This window comes from Rhinolophus ferrumequinum, chromosome 2 (assembly GCF_004115265.2).
Source record: "Rhinolophus ferrumequinum isolate MPI-CBG mRhiFer1 chromosome 2, mRhiFer1_v1.p, whole genome shotgun sequence".
In the NCBI taxonomy this organism is placed as follows: Eukaryota; Metazoa; Chordata; class Mammalia; order Chiroptera; family Rhinolophidae; genus Rhinolophus; species Rhinolophus ferrumequinum.
This window is the reverse complement of record NC_046285.1, coordinates 27855000-27869889: the sequence shown is the minus strand read 5'-3', so window position 1 is coordinate 27869889 and position 14890 is coordinate 27855000. Positions and strand designations below refer to the sequence as shown.

Below are 14890 nucleotides of genomic sequence, written 5' to 3'. Positions count from 1 at the left end.
CCTGATATTGTCCCAGAGACCCCTTAAACTATTCTCATTTTTTTTCTTTTTCCTTTTAGCTGTTCTGATTCGGTGTCTTGTGCTGCCTTATCTTTCAAATTGCTGATTTGAACCTCTGCTTCATCTAATCTACTGTTGATTCCTTCTAGTGTATTCTTCATTTTAGTTATTGTATTTTTCATTTCTGACTGGTTCTTTTTTTATGGTTTCTATGCCTATTTTTATGTTTCCTGTCTCTTTGTTGATGTTCTTACTGATATCACTGAGCATTCTTATAATCAGTATTTTGAATCTGTTTCTGGTAGATTGCTTGCCTCCATTTTGTTCAGTTCTTTTTCTGGAATTTTCTCCTGTTATTTTATTTGGGATTTTTTTTTTGTTTCCTCTTTTGGCTGCCTCTCTCTGTTTCTATGTATTAGGTAGATCTGCTATGTCTCGCATTCTTGGTTGGAGGCCTTATCTTGTAGGTGTCCTGTGGCACTCCATAGCGCACTCTCCTTGGTTACTTCAGCTGGTGCTCCAGGTGTGTGCCTTGTGTGGGTTCTGTGTGCCCTCTTGTTTTAGTGGAGCCTTGATTACTGTTTGCGCATCAGTGCTTGGGATTAGCCCTCAGGTTGACTGGCTATGAGGATTGTCCATGACCACAGCATAGGAGCTGCCCTGTGGGGGTTCACCCCACAGAGCAGGGATTCAACTCAGCAGGCTCTGGTACCTGCTGAGACCACCCTTTGTGTGTTCTACATATGGAGCTATTTGGGTGGTGCTCTGTTGTGGTCTGAAGCTGGCCACTGGGTGTGTTGGTTTTGGGGCTTCTTGGGAGGGGCTCTAATGCATACCAAGGTCAGCCCCTACCTGTGACCAGCCAGTGGCTACCTGGTAGGAGCTACAGAGCAATCCGTGTTTGGTCACTGCCTGTACTAAATCTTGAAGCTCTTAGGAGAGGCCTCACTGCTTACTGATGTCAGTTGTCACCAGTACCGGTCCTGGGGCCGATCAGAAAAAGGCATAGGGAACCGTGTGACCTGCTGCTGTCTGCCTCTAAGACTCAGCAGGTAAAAGAGCCTGGGGTGGTATGTAAGTTGAGTGAGGTGGGGTCTCAGGGAGTCTACTGGGGTGGAGTGAGTGTTATTCACCAGGTTAATGCAAATTCAGGTTCATTCTGCAAAAGGCTCAAAGAGCCGTGAAACCAGCTACAGCCTAACTAGGGCCTGGGACCCCTGATAGCTATCCAAGTAAGTCTACAGCACCAGCCAACACTGTCTGCCCATGAGCTGCTGAAAATCCTCTAGTGGTGCAAGAGTTGGGTGGAGTGGGGTCCCAATGAGTCACCAGGTTGGAGCCAGCAGATTTCACCAGGCCAATGAAAATTCAGCTTTAGCCATGGAGGGGAGGGCTCAATACAGGAAAGTTGGCATCTGCCCACTGGCTACATGGGAGGAGAGTTCAACATAGATACGATGACAACTGTCCCTCCAGCCCTTGCCATGAAGCCACTCAACTCAGTCTCTCTATATATGTCTCTGGCACTTACCAAGCAGCTGTCTCTCCAGGGCAGCCCAAGATGAGTGCCTGGGAGTAAGTCTGTTTGCAGGTCCTTTAATAGGAACACCTGGGTTTCCCACAGGCTTCCATCTAGCCTAGATGGAAGGAATCCCCGCTGATTTTCACAGCCAGATGTGGTGAAGGCTCCTCTTTCCAGCTCTGGTAATTTGGGCTGGGGTACCCAGTGTGGGGCTAGGGCCCTTCACTTTTCCAGGAGGGGCCTCTGCAGCCAAAATATCTCTCCCACACATGTGAGTGTGGAACTAGATCTTTTCATATCTCTAGCCCTCCTACCAGTCTTAAGGTGGCTTCTTCTGTATATCTTTAGTTATAGCGGTTCTGTTCAGCTAGTCTTCAGATCATTCTCCAGGTTGATTATTCTATGATTTAGTTGTAATTTTATTGTGGTTATGGGAGGAGGCAAGCACAGTATTTCCCTACTTTGACATCTTGACTGGAACCTTCTCAAGATACCTCAATTTTTTTAAACTTTTTTAGTTTTCGTAATTTTCATCCCTTTTATTTCAGAGACATTTCTGACAATAATCTAAGTTTTTTATCATTTTGTCATGGTGTGGTAGAGCATCGCAGAATCCTATTAACATACAGGTCTAACTCAGTGAACCAAATGACTCACACTTATATGCTAGCCTAATTCACTATCAATTATTAAATATAATTGGGAGGTGGAGTGTCAGAACATTTTCAAAAACTAAACGTTCAGACGAAAAGGAATTAATTATAATAGTAAATCAACTGTGGATGATGTGAGTCATCTTGACTGGAGTAGTAATTTCAACTGGACCCATGTCAAAGTACACATTATGTGAAGCTGAGTTCCTTTGCCCAGTGTTCAGTGACCACTTAACCACTAGCCCTCTGGTGAAAGGGCAGAGCCATTGCTAATCTCCAAGATTCGGGGACTTGTTTATGCAAAGGGTGAAAAGAGAAGCAGTTTAAAATTTCCCTCGTGAACTATTTACTTATTTGCAATTCTTCTTAAGGCACCTATAATATCTTTATTTCTCAAGCTGTAAGTAAATGGGTTCAGCAGGGGAATTATAATTGTGTAAAACAGGGAATACATTTTGTTCTGATCGTTAGTTAGGCTAGATGCAGGACGCACATACATCAAGAAGAGAGTGCCATAGTACAAGGAGACAGAGAGCAGGTGGGCACTGCACGTGGAGAAGGCTTTGCTCCTGCCCTTTTCAGACTTTTTCTTAAGAATGTCAAAGAGTACAAGAGTATAAGAGATTATGATGGTCATTAAAGTGGATAGTTGTATAAAAGCTGCACAAATAAATATGATCAGTGCATTAATAGATGGGTCATTGCATGAAATTTTGAACAGTTGTAAAAATTCACAGTAGAAATAATGTATTATATTAGACCTGCAGAAAGTTAATCTTAGTAACAAACTCACATGAATCAGAGGATGCAGAAAACCTATTGCATATGATATACTTATCAACTAAGTGCAGAGTCTGTTGGACATCACCACTGGATAAAGCAAGGGGTTACATATGGCTACGTAGGGCATCTCTACCAGGAGGAAACATTCTGTAGTTGCACTGGAAGCAAAAAAATAAAATTGGGTGATGCACTCAGCTAGAGATATCATTGCAGTCTTGTCTAAGAAATTGACCAGCATCCTGGGAGTTACAGAAGTTGAAATGCAAGCATCTGCGAAGGCTAAATCACCAAGGAACAAGTTCATGGGTGTGTGAAGGTGGGCATCCTTTCAAATAAGAACCATCAGTCCAAGGTTGCCCACCATGGTGGTGAGGTAGATGACCAAGAACACGAGGAAGAGAAGGACCCTGCAGCCATGGTTGCTGTGTAAGTCCTGTGAGAACAAACTCTGTCACCAGAATATTGTTTCCTTCTGGCATATCCACATTTGATCACTGCAATGAGAAAGGTGTGACAAAGACAATTGCTAAAGATAATACAAATAGTGGTATTTTATTAGCAAATTAAATTATACCCTAAGGTTGTTTTCCATTTAATTAGTAGTGTTTAAAGTTTAACTTTTATCCTATAATAAGTCTGTTTACAAATTCTGTGTTTAGGTATCTGCTCCAAAGTTGGAAAAAAATTGAAAAAATGTAAATATTTGAGCCAATATTAAAACTATGTGAGACTACTGCATGTGGAAGAGATGCAAATGCAAAACCATTGCATATGGAAGAGACATAGATTAACAAGGCATAACTACATACTTTTTATTGCAGGGACAAAGGGAAAGGACAGAAATATGTTGGGAAAACGTCTTAGCATACAAGGTCAGACAATTAAGTTCACGAACTCATCCTAGAAAAAGTGCTACATACCTTATTGCTGAATATCACTATGGTCACCTTCAAAGTACTCCTCTTCGGAAGCTATGCACTGACACCAGCATCTCATCAACCCTCCAAAGTAGTTTTGGAACTCTTTTTCTTGAATGGCCATCAGAGCTGTCATCGTATTACTCTTGATGTCCTGAATGTCATCATTATCTCTTCCTTTCAGTATTTCCTTTATCTTCATTCTCCAGGTTGTCTTCTCCAGGTTCTCCAGGTTCTCCAGGTTATCTTCAGGTAAAGAAAGAAGTCATTGGGGGCCAGATCAGGTGATTAGAGAGGGTGTTTCAATACAGTTATTTGTTTACTCTCTCACAGATGCTGCCATGTGAGCTGGTGCATTAACATGATGCAAGAGCCATGAGCTGTTGGCAAAAACTGTTGGCAAAAAGTTCAGGTTGTATATCTTTTTCATGCAGCCTTTTCAGCACTTCCAAATAGTAAACTTGGTTAACTGTCCAGTTGGTACAAATTTATAATGAATAATCTCTCTGATATCAAAAAAGGTTAGCAACATTGTTGCAACGAGTTCATGAATTTAATTGTCAGACCTTATTTTGCATATATAGGGTTAATAATTATAAAATACACACACACACACACACACCCCTACCTTCTTACAATTACGTGAAAACAAGTTAAACAACCCAATGAAACAAATGAACAGAAAATATGAACAAACATGTTTATGGAAGAGAAAGTCAATGTGACTCTTGAAACCTATATAATTTTATTAACCAATGTCACCTCAGTAATTTAATTAAAAAACAATTAGGAATATTTTTAAAATTGATGCATTGTTTTCATTTGTTAGATAAGCAAAAAAACAAAATGAGAAATAATATCTGCTAATGATAAGAAAGTGAAAAAAGAAGGCTTTTTAATATAACTGGCAAAAATATACACCATAACAGACTTTTGAATCTAACATTATCTGTCAAAATTAGATATGTATATAAACTTTGATCTACCATCTTATACCTGGATATATATATTTGAGAAATAATATCACTCATCTGCAAGCATGAAGTGTCACCACACAAACAAATAAGCATTGTTCATGAGGGGGAAACCTGGAAACAAAAAGCAAAAAGAATACTCACAGCTATAGAATGGTGGAAAAAATTATCATACAATCTTGCCCTGGAGTATTAAACATAAAAGAAATGTATTTGAACTGTACTAGTTAATGATGGGAGGATTTTCTCAATGTATTATTAAGTGAGGGAATCAAAATATTTAAAACTTTATATTTTATGGTCCCATTTTTTATAATTTTCAAAACATTGTTTATAAATATAAATAAATATGATGATATGAGTATGGATAAAGATGTAGAATAATATAACAAGTTGCTAGCATTGGTTTTCTTTCTCAGGAGTAGATGCAGTGGTAGGAATAGAGAAAGCAGAGGAGAGAGAGATTCTTTGTCACCTCTTCTCCCCCACACACAACTTATGATAAAAACCATATATACATATATATAAAAACCATATTATATATATACATATATAATATATATATATATATATTTCACATGCCCTTTTATAATTTTGTTATATGTGTGTGTCTGTGTTCATGTCCATGTGTCTATCCAGATGCATGTGTGTGCCTAGAAAGATATTTAAAAAGGACAGTCACAAATAGATTAATAAAAATAAGAAAAATAAAATTTTATTGTTACCTTTAACAAGGAGTATTTGTCACTGAAAATTCTAATGTAAAATTTGGAATAAAAATCTGTAAATTTTTCTAGAAAAATATTAATGATCTTTTTTTAAAAAATTAATTTAAATACAGTTGGTATACAATATTATATTGGTTATATTGGTTTCAGGCATGCTATACAGTGATTCAACATTTTTACACCTTATAAAGTGATGAACCTACTAATTCTAGTGATCATCTGTCACCAGACAAACTTATGACAATATTATTGACTATATTCCCCTTCCCTTTTTACCCATCCCCCCATGCCCTCCCTTCTAGTAACCATCCCTTTGGTCCCTGTTTTTATGAGTCTGTTTTTGTTTTGTTTTGTTTGTTTGTTTTGCTTTTTTAGATTCCACATGTAAGGGAAACCATACAAGTACGGTACTTGTCTTTCTCTGCCTGACTTATTTCACTTAGAACCATGATCTTTAATTCTTAATGATACCTTCCATTTAAATAGACCTTTGACTATTGAGAGGAGGAATGATTTTTTAAAGTAGTTTAAAGGTATTTTGAAATTGTGTAAGATGATGTCCAAGTATAGTAGTCATTTTTTAGTTTTCTTCATATAATATCAGTATTTTTCTTGTTAAATTTATTCCTAAAGATTTCATAGGTTTTACTGCTATATGAATACAATATCTGATATTTTCATGAAGTGATAAGATTGGTTTTCTTTTATGATTTATAAACTATATATATCTGAAAGAAAATTCAGTATAGAATTTCCCAAGTATTTTGAAATAAAGTGTAACCTGTAATGTTCCTTGAAAGAAGCGAAAATACATTTATCACAATAATAACAGTTGAAATGAATAAAAATTTACTCATATAAAGACATTTTCATAATTTTACAGTCATATGTCTTGACACTTATAATACATAGAAGTGTCGCATGACAATGCATTAAAAGAACTAGGTTTGTTTAATCATTGGAGAATGATCAGTTGTTATTCTCCATTTTCCTAAGCTAAAAAAAAATTAATAAATTTAAATTACTAAACACATACCTTCAGGGAATATATTATTAATGTATACACCTAAAAAGATTCACTGGAGTATATTTACTGAAAATGGACTATATGAATGTTAAGGAGATATCATTTTCTTTCTAAAGTGGAGATTTTGTCCTAAATAAAGTGGCCTTGCTTTCTTTGCAATCCAAACCATTAAATAATAGATATTCCTGGTTTCATTTTATATGAATTGAGTATAATTAAGCCAAGTGGCAACAAGATTTGGATTTTTTTCTTTAAGACTAATATGAAGGAAATATCTCTAAGTTAGAGTAAAGGAAACAGTGTTAACTATATAATATATTATATATTTATAGTATAAGAGCCACATTACTGACTTTAACCCTTATTCTCATGATTCCATGAAATTTTAAAAGCTGTATATTATAGACAGCCACCAAACTCAAAGGCTAGGATGATCTTTTTGAAAAATTATAAATAAGGCAGATACAAGCTATACGGCTATGTCGCAATTCTAAACTCTTTACATTATAAAATAAAATTTAAAGCTGTTGAATCATTGTGATTATGATTAATTTTCCCCATTTACTTTATTTTTTTATCAAAGCTTATTATTTATAAAATTTTGTGATAAATATGTCTCCTTTCCAATAAGCCATCCTCTCTCATCTGTCCAGATATTTTGAAAACTGATTGAGAAAAATCTCAATACCTCACTGGATATTAATTTCTTATGTAGATATCTTACATAAATATATTGTTACATCTAGAGATAAATTTTAAGTAATAAAAAATGTGTAAATCACTGCACTCTCACCCAGTTCCTGCAGAACACTGGAAAACTGGAAAGTGATAGTTTTCCTGACGTAAATTAGAATATACAGAAATGAGGCCGTTATTATGGGCACACTGATTCTCATCAGTAACTCCAAAATGAATGGAGGTAATATTTATTACTTGTATTTCCAAACTTGTTCTATAAAAAACAAAGTAAAGATAAGAAAGGTATTCCCTTTATGCTTCCAAAGAATTCTCTGTAGGATGAAGTCAAATTCATTCTACTGGGAGATATGAGTTAAGCATGTTTTCACCTCCATAACTATCTGTAACAATTAAAAACTGTATTTATAACCCACAGGATTACTGTGGGGACATCTATACAGAACATCAATGAACGGGTTTTGGGAAATATTTGTTTTCCTTTCTCTTGTTTCTTTTAATGATGTCATCATCCAAATATCTACTTTTCATGTTTCTTTGGAAGTCTGAAAATTACCTAAAAGTCAACATGTCCAAATTTGAAATTAGGATCTTCTGTTATCTCACCCCCAAACCTTCCAATGTTCTCTATTTTGAGGAAAAACAGCACTAAGCAATCAGTTATTCAAGCCATAATACAGGGAGATGTTCTTGACAGTGAACTCTTCCTTAGGTTCCATAGATCAACTATTGCCCAGTTGTAAGTTTTATCCTAAAGTCTCTCATATCTACCCACTTCTCACATTCTCTATAGGCACAACCAAATTCTAGCTACATTCACCTCTTGCATGGACTACTAAAATAACCTCCTAATAATCTATCTAAATCCATTAATACTCCCATCCAGTTCATTCTCCACACAAATCTTATAAAATGTAAAACTTGTTATGTCACTACCCAGACTCCACTCTTATTCACTGTTATGGGCTGAATTACATCCCACAAAAATTCGTATGTAAAAGCCCTAACTTCCAGTACCCCAGAATGTGAGTGTATTTAGAGACAGGGCTTTTAAAGAGGTGACTAAGTTAAGATAAGGCCATTAGGGTGAGTCCTAATCCAACTGGTGTCTTTATAAGAAGAGGAAATTTGACGACACAAAGAGACACCAGCTATGACCACACTCAGAGGAAAGACCATGCGAGAACACAGTGAGTGTGCAGCCATTGGCAAGCCAAGGAGAGAGGCTTCAGGAGAAAACCAATCTCTGTTGACACCCATCCCATCTCCACTTAAAACTTGTAAATATTTTTTCCATTGCACTTAAGCCAAAGCCCCAAATACTTAAGCCTAGTTTTCCCTAATCCTATATCATAAAGCAGACCAAATATTTAACTACCTATACTGCGTGTTGTTTTTTTTCTTTTGCATTGAGTAGCTGTATTGGTTGTAGGAACCCAAGCTGCTTTAAGAAATGGACCTTAGTATCTTAGTGAGTTAACACAGTAAGCTTATTTCTCTGACAAATAAAATATAAACAAGTTTCTTAGTTGGTTCTATTCTAATTGAATCCTTCCATCTTGTCTCTCCACCACTTCAATACATGACTTCCATGTATGCTGTGCTCATCTGGATCAATGATATTAAAAATATTTACTTGTTAAAACTGAGAGAGTCTGGAAATTAAGGGACTTGTAGGCTGAAAGAAGAAAGCTATTCAACCTCAACTGAAAGAAGCCCTCTGAGCAATGAAGGCCCAAAAAAACTCAGTCTTGAGATGAGGGTTAATTCAAGACCACTGCTGTCAACTCATTGTTAAAACCTTTGAATGGTTAAAGTGCCTCAGAGTAAAGGTTCAACTAAAGGTGTGATGACTAGAAAATCCTTTCTACTGGAAGAAAGGTCTCAGTCAATAGAGGCTAAAAGTGTGAGTCTTACATCTAAAGGTCCTGGACGATTAATGTGAGAGAAAGAAGTTGTAGGGATGACAATGCAAAAAATTATAGAAAATTTTAAGGATTATGATGAGAAAAGAATTGTGGGTGTGGCTACATGGATCTGAGAGGAATCAACTAGATCAGGATCAGAAAATTTTTTTCTATAAAGGGACATATAGTAAATATTTTAGGTCTTGTAGGTCATGTTGTCTCTCTTGCAACTACTTGATTCTACTGTTGTAGAGTCAAATCATCCGTAGATGACAATGTGAATGAATGAATGAATGTCTCTGTGTTCCAATAAAACTTTATTAACAAATATACATATATATATACACACACACACACACGTGTACACACACACACACACACACACACACACACACACACTTGTTGAAGAGAATGGGCCAGAAAGTCCTACAGTCTCAATTTCTCTTGTAAAAACAATATAAACAGAGCCACTTTAAAAATAGAGTCAGAGCTTCCATCCCAGAGGAACTGCCTTGCAAGTCTTATGCCTCAAATCTTTGGAATGTAAAAATCACCTTTAGACTGGGCCTAAAGCAACACTGAGTCTCAAAGAACTGTTTGTAGAAAAAACAAGAAAACAGATATTATGACTACCAGACTGAAAATTGAAAGCATTGTTTAGAATTAGTGTCACTATGTTGGCTTATCTGCACCAATAGAAACGGCTTCCTTCTATTGATGTAATTGTTCCCCTTCCCTTTCTCAGAAATACCCTTTGCCTTTGTCTCCTAATCGGAACACTATTTGGGCTTCTGCTAAAATCAGTACTTCCCGAATAGCTATTCTTTTTTTATTGTTTTAATCTTAAATAAATGCTATTGCCTCTCACTTTAAAAAGGCCTTTTATCTTTTGGTTAAGAGTCTTAGTTTTCTTCATAATGGGTAAACGTGTATTTGTATAGTGAACTATTCTTACCAATATACTTCCAAATATTCTGTGTTAAATAGTTATTCAAAGAATGAGACAAATGTGATTTCTTAGGTGTACAATTCAACAGTGCTAGTATATTTATATAGTTGTGCAACCATCACCACAATCTAATTTTAGAACATTCTCATCATCCCGAAAAGAAACTTTATACCTATTAAAGTCAAGCCCCATTTCTCCTTCCCTCAGTCTTGGGCAACCACTGATCTACTTTGTGTCTAGATCTGCCTATTCTGGACATTTCATATAAATGGTATCATATAATATGTGATTTTACTGACTTCTTTCATTTAGTGTAATGTTTAAAGTTTCATTTATATTGTAGCATGTAACACCCTTTATTCCTTTATATTGCTGAATAATATTTTATTGCTTGACTGTACCACATTTTGTTTATCCGTTTATCAGTTGATGGACACAGGTTGTTTACCCTTTTTGGCTCTTATGAATGAGTAATGCTACTGCAAACAGTCATGTATAAGATTGTTCATTTGCACGTGTTTTAATTTACTTTGATGTTATGGTAAACAGAATTGTTTTCTTAATTTTATGTTTTGATTGATAATTGCTATTGCATAGAAATATAATTGTATGTTAATCTTTTATCCTGCAACAGTGCTGAATTCACTTATAAGTTCTGTTTGTTCTTTAGCAGATTCCTTAGGATTTCCTATAAAAGATCATGTCATCTGCAAATAGAGTTTTACTTCTTTTCAATCTGGATTAAATTTTATTTCTTCAGTTTGCCTAATTCTAAAATTATAAGGTATATTTTTTAGTTTTCTTTTCTTGTGATGTCTTTGCTTTTGTGATCAGAATAACACTTGTTGTTATAGTCAGTTCAGGTTGCTATACAGAATACCATAAACTGGGTAACTTACAAACCACAGAAATTTAGTTCTTACATTTCTGAAGCCCAAGGTCAGCGAGGCAGCATGGTGAAATTCTGGTGAGAACCCTCCTTTGGGATGCAACCAGCTGGTTTACAGTTATATCCTCACATGCTGAAGAGCAGAGAGGGGAGCAACTCTCTGATAACTGTTAGAAGGATACCAATCCCATTCATGAGGACTCTACCCTCATGACCTCATCAAATCCCAGTTTCCTTCCAGATGCTCTCCCTCCAAATAGCATCACCTTGGGGATTAGATTTCAACATATGAAATTTGAGGAGCAAAATATTCATTCTATAACATTGGGCCTATAAAATGAGTTGGGAAATGTTTCCTCCTCCTCTATTTTCGGAAGAGTTTGTGAAGAATTGGTATTTTTCTTTAACTGTATGGTAGAATTCACCAATGAAGCCATCTGAGCCTGGACATTTCTTTGTGGAAAGTTGTAAAGTTACCAATTCATTCTCATTTAGGTCTATTCAGATTTTCTATTTTTTTTGGGGGGGGGTAAGTTTTGGCAGTTTTTTGCTCCCTAGAAATTTATCCATTTCCTCTAAATTATCTAATTTATTGCTGTAATGTTGTCCATGTTATTCCCATGTATTTCTTTTTATTTCTGTATGATCAATAATGATGTCTCCTTCTTGATTCCTGATTGTAGTCGTTTAAGTCTTTTATTCTTGATCAGTCTAGCTAAAGGAATATCAACTTTTTTTCAAAGAAACAACTTTTGGTTTTGCTGTTTTTTTCTATTGCTTTTCTATTCTCTGTTTGATTAATGCTTGGTCTTCTTTCCGTTATTTCTCTCTTTATGCTTGCTTTGTATTTAACTTGTCTTTCTTTTCCTGGTTTCTTAAGGTGGAAGTTGAGGCTGTTTATTTCTGATATTTTTTTCCCTTTGAAAAAGTTCCCTTTAAGTACTAATTTAACTACATTCCATAGTTTTGATGCGTGTTTTTTTTCTGGTTTATCTAAAAATATTTTCTAATTTACCCTTTGTCTTGAAGCCCATTTTATCTAACATTAGTATAGCCACTCCAGCTTTCTTGCTGTTGCTGTTTGCATGGGATAAATTTTTCTGTTTAAAGGAAAAATCTTTCAATCTAAAGTGTATCTCCCATAGACAGCATGTAGTAGTATCATGAAATGATGATGATGAAGATAGCAATGTATGAAAATCTTTGCCTTTTGATTGGATTGTTTGATCCATATGTATTTAATGTTATTATTGATATAGTTGGACTTCTGCCATTTGCTTTTTGTTTTCTATATGTCTTATGCCATTTTTTTTCCTCTACAAGTATTCTTCCTTTGTTGCCGTTTTTAGTATTAGGTAGATATTTTAAGTGTATCATTTTAATACCTTTAATGATTTTTAAGTATATTTTGAGTTATTTCCTTAGTGGTTGTTGTAGGGCTTATAATCTGCATCTTCTTTTATCATGATCAACTCAGACTTATACTCATTTAAGACCAGTAAGGTAAGTAAGACTTATACTGTTATAGCTATACAAGTTTTGACAATTAAGTTCGTGAACTTGCCACCGTGCACTTACATTGGCAGCACTGTACAAACAGCTCGGTAGGGTTTCATAACCTTGGTTTATCAGTGTCTCACAGCTGTGTTCATGTCGATGTGTGGTGGTGTTTTACTGTGTGGTGTTCATTACTGTTGTTGCATGTTTTTGTGTGCCTTTGCAAGAATGTCTGCGCTTAAATTAGACCAATGAACAAACATTAATTAGAGCAATGAACAAACATTAATTAATTAGAGCAATGAACAACATTAAATTTCGTGTTGAACTTGGCAAGAGTGGAAGTGAAATCAGGGACATGTTAGTCCAAGTTTATGGGGTAATGCAATGAAGAAAATAGCAGTGTAAAAAGGGATTAAACATTTTTTTGAGGGGAGAGAATGCGTCACTGATGAAGAGATTTCAGGCGGCCAGTAACAAGCAGAACTGACGATAACATTGCAAAACTTCAGCAAATTGTGCATCAAAATTGTCAGCTGACTGTGAGAAGCACAGCAGACCAAGTAAACATCAATAGAGAAAGAGTTAGGAAAATCTTAACTGAAAATCTTGACATGAGAAAAGTGTGTGCAAAAATGGTCCCAAAGGAGCTCACCGAAGAACAAAAGCAAAGAAGAGTCAAAATTTGCCAAGTCTTTTTGGGAAGGCAAGACGATGTTTTGGGCCATATTATCACTGGTGATGAAACATGAGTGTACCAATACGACCCTGAAACAAAGCGTCAAAGTGCACAATGGAAGTCAGCCAATTCTCCACGACCAAAAAAGTTCCGTCAGCCCAAATCAAGAGTCAAAATGATGTTGCTAAACTTTTTTTGATATCAGAGGGATTATTCATTATGAATTTGTACCAACTGGACACACAGTTAACCAACTTTACTATTTGGAAGTGCTGAAAAGGATGCGTGAAAAAGTTAGACGAAAACGACCTAAACTCTTCACCAATGATTCATAGCTCTTGCATCACGATAATGCACCAGCTCACTTGGCACTGGCTGTGAGGGAGTTTTTAGCCAGTGAACAAATAACTGTATTGGAACACCCTCCCTACTCACCTAATCTGGCTAATGATTAGGTGAGTCACCTAATCTCACCCAATGACTTCTTTCTTTACCCAAAGATAATGGAAATATTGAAAGGAAGGCCTTTTTATGACATTCAGGACATCAAGGGTAGTATAACGACAGCTCTGTTGGACATCCCAGAAAAAGAGCTCCAAAATTGCTTTGAAGGGTGGACTAGGCGCTGGCAGCAGTGCATATCTTCCCAAGGGGAGTACTTCGATGGTGACTGTAGTGATATTCAGCAATGAAGTGTGTAGCACTTTTTCTAGGATGAGTTTGTGAACTTAATTGTCCGACCTCATATTGATTGTGATAATTTCCTTATCAAACTCATCTAGTTGTACACTTTAAATAAGTGAAGGATTTTTGCATGACAAGTATGCTTCCAGAAAGCTAGAGAGGAAAAAGATGCTGTATTTCTCTTCCTCTTCCTTACTGTAATAATTAAGTCTTATAGCCATTAGCTGAGCCGTGCAAAATAGACACCCACACCACAAGGGGATGGAGGTGGACAGTTAGAGAGGTGTTGGCAATGTCACCAACATAAGTGTCAAAGCTCAAGCAGGGTGAAGAGGGCTTGGCATAGAAGGATTTCCTGGTGCAGAGTGCTGGTGCCTATATACAAAAGCTGCCAAACACGTTAATGTCTCAGCACATGTGGCAGAAGAGGACAACCATGCATCAAGGGGACTGTGGTCATGAGAGAATGCTTACATACAGGAGGACTGATTAAGTGAATATACATAGGGTGTCAAAAAAATGTATACACAATTTAAGAAAGGAAAAGACTGTATTAAAATTGTAATACGCAATATATACTGATAACAAAAGATGAATACAAGTCATGTGCATACATTTTTTTGGCACCCCCAGTATTAAGGACAATAGAACCAGATTCCTCATTGTTGGAGAAAGAAGTTACAAACGTGGAAAGGGAGAAAACTAGAATGAACCTGATAGTGTCTCAGTGCAACTGGAGGTACTGAGGTAAACCCACAGTTTTCAGCATATATAGATATAGAAATAAATTAATATTTAAGTGTGTGAGTGTGTGTGTGTGCGTGTGCATATACATACACATATTCCCAGCTGTGTTCACTAAAAGGGCCTAGAAGCAGTGACATCCTGATAATAATGAGCACATCTAGCACCTTGACCTTGGATTCTAAATACCATTCTCCATTAAAGGATTAAGAGCACTTGGAGAAATGGCTGAAAGTTTCCC

General features: G+C 36.1%; 1 pseudogene; it reads right to left on the bottom strand.

Annotated features, from left to right (window-relative positions):
• Window positions 1–2521: 2521 nt before the first annotated feature.
• Window positions 2522–3437, bottom strand: LOC117014565 (olfactory receptor 5AC2-like; annotated as a pseudogene).
• Between the last annotated feature and the right edge of the window lie 11453 nt (window positions 3438–14890).